Here is an 8,831-nt window from a genome sequence, read left to right as displayed (position 1 = left end):
GGAGTCTAGAACAGTAAACATGATGACTGGAGTCTAGAACAGTAAACATGATGATGACTGGAGTCTAGAACAGTAAACATGATGATGACTGGAGTCTAGAACAGTAAACATGATGACTGGAGTCTAGAACAGTAAACATGATGATGACTGGAGTCTAGAACAGTAAACATGATGATGACTGGAGTCTAGAACAGTAAACATGATGACTGGAGTCTAGAACAGTAAACATGATGATGACTGGAGTCTAGAACAGTAAACATGATGATGACTGGAGTCTAGAACAGTAAACATGATGACTGGAGTCTAGAACAGTAAACATGATGACTGGAGTCTAGAACAGTAAACATGATGATGACTGGAGTCTAGAACAGTAAACATGATGATGACTGGAGTCTAGAACAGTAAACATGATGACTGGAGTCTAGAACAGTAAACATGATGATGACTGGAGTCTAGAACAGTAAACATGATGACTGGAGTCTAGAACAGTAAACATGATGATGACTGGAGTCTAGAACAGTAAACATGATGATGACTGGAGTCTAGAACAGTAAACATGATGACTGGAGTCTAGAGTAGTAAACATGATGACTGGAGTCTAGAACAGTAAACATGATGACTGGAGTCTAGAACAGTAAACATGATGACTGGAGTCTAGAACAGTAAACATGATGATGACTGGAGTCTAGAACAGTAAACATGATGATGACTGGAGTCTAGAACAGTAAACATGATGATGACTGGAGTCTAGAACAGTAAACATGATGATGACTGGAGTCTAGAACAGTAAACATGATGATGACTGGAGTCTAGAACAGTAAACATGATGACTGGAGTCTAGAACAGTAAACATGATGATGACTGGAGTCTAGAACAGTAAACATGATGATGACTGGAGTCTAGAACAGTAAACATGATGATGACTGGAGTCTAGAACAGTAAACATGATGACTGGAGTCTAGAACAGTAAACATGATGATGACTGGAGTCTAGAACAGTAAACATGATGACTGGAGTCTAGAACAGTAAACATGATGACTGGAGTCTAGAACAGTAAACATGATGACTGGAGTCTAGAACAGTAAACATGATGATGACTGGAGTCTAGAACAGTAAACATGATGATGACTGGAGTCTAGAACAGTAAACATGATGACTGGAGTCTAGAACAGTAAACATGATGACTGGAGTCTAGAACAGTAAACATGATGACTGGAGTCTAGAACAGTAAACATGATGACTGGAGTCTAGAACAGTAAACATGATGATGACTGGAGTCTAGAACAGTAAACATGATGATGACTGGAGTCTAGAACAGTAAACATGATGACTGGAGTCTAGAACAGTAAACATGATGACTGGAGTCTAGAACAGTAAACATGATGATGACTGGAGTCTAGAACAGTAAACATGATGATGACTGGAGTCTAGAACAGTAAACATGATGATGACTGGAGTCTAGAACAGTAAACATGATGACTGGAGTCTAGAACAGTAAACATGATGATGACTGGAGTCTAGAACAGTAAACATGATGATGACTGGAGTCTAGAACAGTAAACATGATGACTGGAGTCTAGAACAGTAAACATGATGACTGGAGTCTAGAACAGTAAACATGATGATGACTGGAGTCTAGAACAGTAAACATGATGACTGGAGTCTAGAACAGTAAACATGATGATGACTGGAGTCTAGAACAGTAAACATGATGAATGGAGTCTAGAACAGTAAACATGATGATGACTGGAGTCTAGAACAGTAAACATGATGACTGGAGTCTAGAACAGTAAACATGATGATGACTGGAGTCTAGAACAGTAAACATGATGATGACTGGAGTCTAGAACAGTAAACATGATGATGACTGGAGTCTAGAACAGTAAACATGATGATGACTGGAGTCTAGAACAGTAAACATGATGACTGGAGTCTAGAACAGTAAACATGATGATGACTGGAGTCTAGAACAGTAAACATGATGACTGGAGTCTAGAACAGTAAACATGATGATGACTGGAGTCTAGAACAGTAAACATGATGATGACTGGAGTCTAGAACAGTAAACATGATGACTGGAGTCTAGAACAGTAAACATGATGACTGGAGTCTAGAACAGTAAACATGATGATGACTGGAGTCTAGAACAGTAAACATGATGACTGGAGTCTAGAACAGTAAACATGATGACTGGAGTCTAGAACAGTAAACATGATGACTGGAGTCTAGAACAGTAAACATGATGACTGGAGTCTAGAACAGTAAACATGATGATGACTGGAGTCTAGAACAGTAAACATGATGATGACTGGAGTCTAGAACAATAAACATGATGATGACTGGTGTCTAGAACAGTAAACATGATGATGACTGGAGTCTAGAACAGTAAACATGATGACTGGAGTCTAGAACAGTAAACATGATGATGACTGGAGTCTAGAACAGTAAACATGATGACTGGAGTCTAGAACAGTAAACATGATGACTGGAGTCTAGAACAGTAAACATGATGACTGGAGTCTAGAACAGTAAACATGATGACTGGAGTCTAGAACAGTAAACATGATGACTGGAGTCTAGAACAGTAAACATGATGACTGGAGTCTAGAACAGTAAACATGATGATGACTGGAGTCTAGAACAGTAAACATGATGATGACTGGAGTCTAGAACAGTAAACATGATGATGACTGGAGTCTAGAACAGTAAACATGATGATGACTGGAGTCTAGAACAGTAAACATCATGATGACTGGAGTCTAGAACAGTAAACATGATGACTGGAGTCTAGAACAGTAAACATGATGATGACTGGAGTCTAGAACAGTAAACATGATGACTGGAGTCTAGAACAGTAAACATGATGACTGGAGTCTAGAACAGTAAACATGATGATGACTGGAGTCTAGAACAGTAAACATGATGACTGGAGTCTAGAACAGTAAACATGATGATGACTGGAGTCTAGAACAGTAAACATGATGACTGGAGTCTAGAACAGTAAACATGATGACTGGAGTCTAGAACAGTAAACATGATGATGACTGGAGTCTAGAACAGTAAACATGATGATGACTGGAGTCTAGAACAGTAAACATGATGACTGGAGTCTAGAACAGTAAACATGATGATGACTGGAGTCTAGAACAGTAAACATGATGACTGGAGTCTAGAACAGTAAACATGATGATGACTGGAGTCTAGAACAGTAAACATGATGATGACTGGAGTCTAGAACAGTAAACATGATGACTGGAGTCTAGAACAGTAAACATGATGACTGGAGTCTAGAACAGTAAACATGATGATGACTGGAGTCTAGAACAGTAAACATGATGATGACTGGAGTCTAGAACAGTAAACATGATGACTGGAGTCTAGAACAGTAAACATGATGATGACTGGAGTCTAGAACAGTAAACATGATGACTGGAGTCTAGAACAGTAAACATGATGACTGGAGTCTAGAACAGTAAACATGATGATGACTGGAGTCTAGAACAGTAAACATGATGACTGGAGTCTAGAACAGTAAACATGATGATGACTGGAGTCTAGAACAGTAAACATGATGACTGGAGTCTAGAACAGTAAACCTGATGACTGGAGTCTAGAACAGTAAACATGATGATGACTGGAGTCTAGAACAGTAAACATGATGATGACTGGAGTCTAGAACAGTAAACATGATGACTGGAGTCTAGAACAGTAAACATGATGATGACTGGAGTCTAGAACAGTAAACATGATGACTGGAGTCTAGAACAGTAAACATGATGACTGGAGTCTAGAACAGTAAACATGATGACTGGAGTCTAGAACAGTAAACATGATGATGACTGGAGTCTAGAACCGTAAACATGATGATGACTGGAGTCTAGAACAGTAAACATGATGATGACTGGAGTCTAGAACAGTAAACACTAGATAGTACTGTACATTAGTACACTGCATAGTATTGTGTATTGTATATTATATGGTAACTCAGAACATTGTACATATGTCTATACCGAACACTGTGACCTCATTTTTCTTCTTCTAAATTCATGCTATATTATGTTATTATGTTATTTGATACTATCTTGTCTAGCACAGTCTCTGGAGCGTAACAGTAAGAAGCATTTTGTATGAAAGTATTCTGTACTTCTGTATGACAACTATTAAAGAACTTAAACTTGAACATGATGACTGGAGTCTAGAACAGTAAACATGATGATGACTGGAGTCTAGAACAGTAAACATGATGATGACTGGAGTCTAGAACAGTAAACATGATGACTGGAGTCTAGAACAGTAAACATGATGACTGGAGTCTAGAACAGTAAACATGATGATGACTGGAGTCTAGAACAGTAAACATGATGATGACTGGAGTCTAGAACAGTAAACATGATGACTGGAGTCTAGAACAGTAAACATGATGATGACTGGAGTCTAGAACAGTAAACATGATGACTGGAGTCTAGAACAGTAAACATGATGACTGGAGTCTAGAACAGTAAACATGATGATGACTGGAGTCTAGAACAGTAAACATGATGACTGGAGTCTAGAACAGTAAACATGATGATGACTGGAGTCTAGAACAGTAAACATGATGACTGGAGTCTAGAACAGTAAACATGATGATTACTGGAGTCTAGAACAGTAAACATGATGATGACTGGAGTCTAGAACAGTAAACATGATGACTGGAGTCTAGAACAGTAAACATGATGATGACTGGAGTCTAGAACAGTAAACATGATGACTGGAGTCTAGAACAGTAAACATGATGACTGGAGTCTAGAACAGTACACATGATGATGACTGGAGTCTAGAACAGTAAACATGATGACTGGAGTCTAGAACAGTAAACATGATGACTGGAGTCTAGAACAGTAAACATGATGATGACTGGAGTCTAGAACAGTAAACATGATGACTGGCGTCTAGAACAGTAAACATGATGATGACTGGAGTCTAGAACAGTAAACATGATGATGACTGGAGTCTAGAACAGTAAACATGATGACTGGAGTCTAGAACAGTAAACATGATGATGACTGGAGTCTAGAACAGTAAACATGATGACTGGAGTCTAGAACAGTAAACATGATGATGACTGGAGTCTAGAACAGTAAACATGATGACTGGAGTCTAGAACAGTAAACATGATGATGACTGGAGTCTAGAACAGTAAACATGATGATGACTGGAGTCTAGAACAGTAAACATGATGACTGGAGTCTAGAACAGTAAACATGATGATGACTGGAGTCTAGAACAGTAAACACGATGATGACTGGAGTCTAGAACAGTAAACATGATGACTGGAGTCTAGAACAGTAAACATGATGATGACTGGAGTCTAGAACAGTAAACATGATGATGACTGGAGTCTAGAACAGTAAACATGATGATGACTGGAGTCTAGAACAGTAAACATGATGATGACTGGAGTCTAGAACAGTAAACATGATGATGACTGGAGTCTAGAACAGTAAACATGATGACTGGAGTCTAGAACAGTAAACATGATGACTGGAGTCTAGAACAGTAAACATGATGATGACTGGAGTCTAGAACAGTAAACATGATGACTGGAGTCTAGAACAGTAAACATGATGATGACTGGAGTCTAGAACAGTAAACATGATGACTGGAGTCTAGAACAGTAAACATGATGATTACTGGAGTCTAGAACAGTAAACATGATGATGACTGGAGTCTAGAACAGTAAACATGATGACTGGAGTCTAGAACAGTAAACATGATGATGACTGGAGTCTAGAACAGTAAACATGATGACTGGAGTCTAGAACAGTAAACATGATGACTGGAGTCTAGAACAGTACACATGATGATGACTGGAGTCTAGAACAGTAAACATGATGACTGGAGTCTAGAACAGTAAACATGATGACTGGAGTCTAGAACAGTAAACATGATGATGACTGGAGTCTAGAACAGTAAACATGATGACTGGCGTCTAGAACAGTAAACATGATGATGACTGGAGTCTAGAACAGTAAACATGATGATGACTGGAGTCTAGAACAGTAAACATGATGATGACTGGAGTCTAGAACAGTAAACATGATGATGACTGGAGTCTAGAACAGTAAACATGATGATGACTGGAGTCTAGAACAGTAAACATGATGACTGGAGTCTAGAACAGTAAACATGATGATGACTGGAGTCTAGAACAGTAAACATGATGATGACTGGAGTCTAGAACAGTAAACATGATGACTGGAGTCTAGAACAGTAAACATGATGATGACTGGAGTCTAGAACAGTAAACATGATGACTGGAGTCTAGAACAGTAAACATGATGATGACTGGAGTCTAGAACAGTAAACATGATGACTGGAGTCTAGAACAGTAAACATGATGATGACTGGAGTCTAGAACAGTAAACATGATGATGACTGGAGTCTAGAACAGTAAACATGATGACTGGAGTCTAGAACAGTAAACATGATGATGACTGGAGTCTAGAACAGTAAACATGATGATGACTGGAGTCTAGAACAGTAAACATGATGACTGGAGTCTAGAACAGTAAACATGATGATGACTGGAGTCTAGAACAGTAAACATGATGATGACTGGAGTCTAGAACAGTAAACATGATGATGACTGGAGTCTAGAACAGTAAACATGATGATGACTGGAGTCTAGAACAGTAAACATGATGATGACTGGAGTCTAGAACAGTAAACATGATGACTGGAGTCTAGAACAGTAAACATGATGACTGGAGTCTAGAACAGTAAACATGATGATGACTGGAGTCTAGAACAGTAAACATGATGATGACTGGAGTCTAGAACAGTAAACATGATGATGACTGGAGTCTAGAACAGTAAACATGATGATGACTGGAGTCTAGAACAGTAAACATGATGACTGGAGTCTAGAACAGTAAACATGATGATGACTGGAGTCTAGAACAGTAAACATGATGACTGGAGTCTAGAACAGTAAACATGATGATGACTGGAGTCTAGAACAGTAAACATGATGACTGGAGTCTAGAACAGTAAACATGATGATGACTGGAGTCTAGAACAGTAAACATGATGATGACTGGAGTCTAGAACAGTAAACATGATGACTGGAGTCTAGAACAGTAAACATGATGATGACTGGAGTCTAGAACAGTAAACATGATGATGACTGGAGTCTAGAACAGTAAACATGATGACTGGAGTCTAGAACAGTAAACATGATGATGACTGGAGTCTAGAACAGTAAACATGATGATGACTGGAGTCTAGAACAGTAAACATGATGATGACTGGAGTCTAGAACAGTAAACATGATGATGACTGGAGTCTAGAACAGTAAACATGATGATGACTGGAGTCTAGAACAGTAAACATGATGATGACTGGAGTCTAGAACAGTAAACATGATGATGACTGGAGTCTAGAACAGTAAACATGATGACTGGAGTCTAGAACAGTAAACATGATGACTGGAGTCTAGAACAGTAAACATGATGATGACTGGAGTCTAGAACAGTAAACATGATGACTGGAGTCTAGAACAGTAAACATGATGACTGGAGTCTAGAACAGTAAACATGATGATGACTGGAGTCTAGAACAGTAAACATGATGATGACTGGAGTCTAGAACAGTAAACATGATGACTGGAGTCTAGAACAGTAAACATGATGACTGGAGTCTAGAACAGTAAACATGATGATGACTGGAGTCTAGAACAGTAAACATGATGATGACTGGAGTCTAGAACAGTAAACATGATGACTGGAGTCTAGAACAGTAAACATGATGATGACTGGAGTCTAGAACAGTAAACATGATGACTGGAGTCTAGAACAGTAAACATGATGATGACTGGAGTCTAGAACAGTAAACATGATGATGACTGGAGTCTAGAACAGTAAACATGATGACTGGAGTCTAGAACAGTAAACATGATGATGACTGGAGTCTAGAACAGTAAACATGATGATGACTGGAGTCTAGAACAGTAAACATGATGATGAATGGAGTCTAGAACAGTAAACATGATGATGACTGGAGTCTAGAACAGTAAACATGATGATGACTGGAGTCTAGAACAGTAAACATGATGACTGGAGTCTAGAACAGTAAACATGATGATGACTGGAGTCTAGAACAGTAAACATGATGATGACTGGAGTCTAGAACAGTAAACATGATGACTGGAGTCTAGAACAGTAAACATGATGACTGGAGTCTAGAACAGTAAACATGATGACTGGAGTCTAGAACAGTAAACATGATGGTGACTGGAGTCTAGAACAGTAAACATGATGATGACTGGAGTCTAGAACAGTAAACATGATGACTGGAGTCTAGAACAGTAAACATGATGATGACTGGAGTCTAGAACAGTAAACATGATGATGACTGGAGTCTAGAACAGTAAACATGATGATGACTGGAGTCTAGAACAGTAAACATGATGACTGGAGTCTAGAACAGTAAACATGATGACTGGAGTCTAGAACAGTAAACATGATGACTGGAGTCTAGAACAGTAAACATGATGATGACTGGAGTCTAGAACAGTAAACATGATGACTGGAGTCTAGAACAGTAAACATGATGATGACTGGAGTCTAGAACAGTAAACATGATGACTGGAGTCTAGAACAGTAAACATGATGACTGGAGTCTAGAACAGTAAACATGATGACTGGAGTCTAGAACAGTAAACATGATGACTGGAGTCTAGAACAGTAAACATGATGACTGGAGTCTAGAACAGTAAACATGATGACTGGAGTCTAGAACAGTAAACATGATGACTGGAGTCTAGAACAGTAAACATGATGATGACTGGA

Source organism: Notolepis coatsorum (genome assembly GCF_963971535.1).
Source record: "Notolepis coatsorum genome assembly, contig: SCAFFOLD_309, whole genome shotgun sequence".
Classification (NCBI taxonomy): domain Eukaryota; kingdom Metazoa; phylum Chordata; class Actinopteri; order Aulopiformes; family Paralepididae; genus Notolepis; species Notolepis coatsorum.
This window is presented reverse-complemented; position numbering follows the sequence as displayed.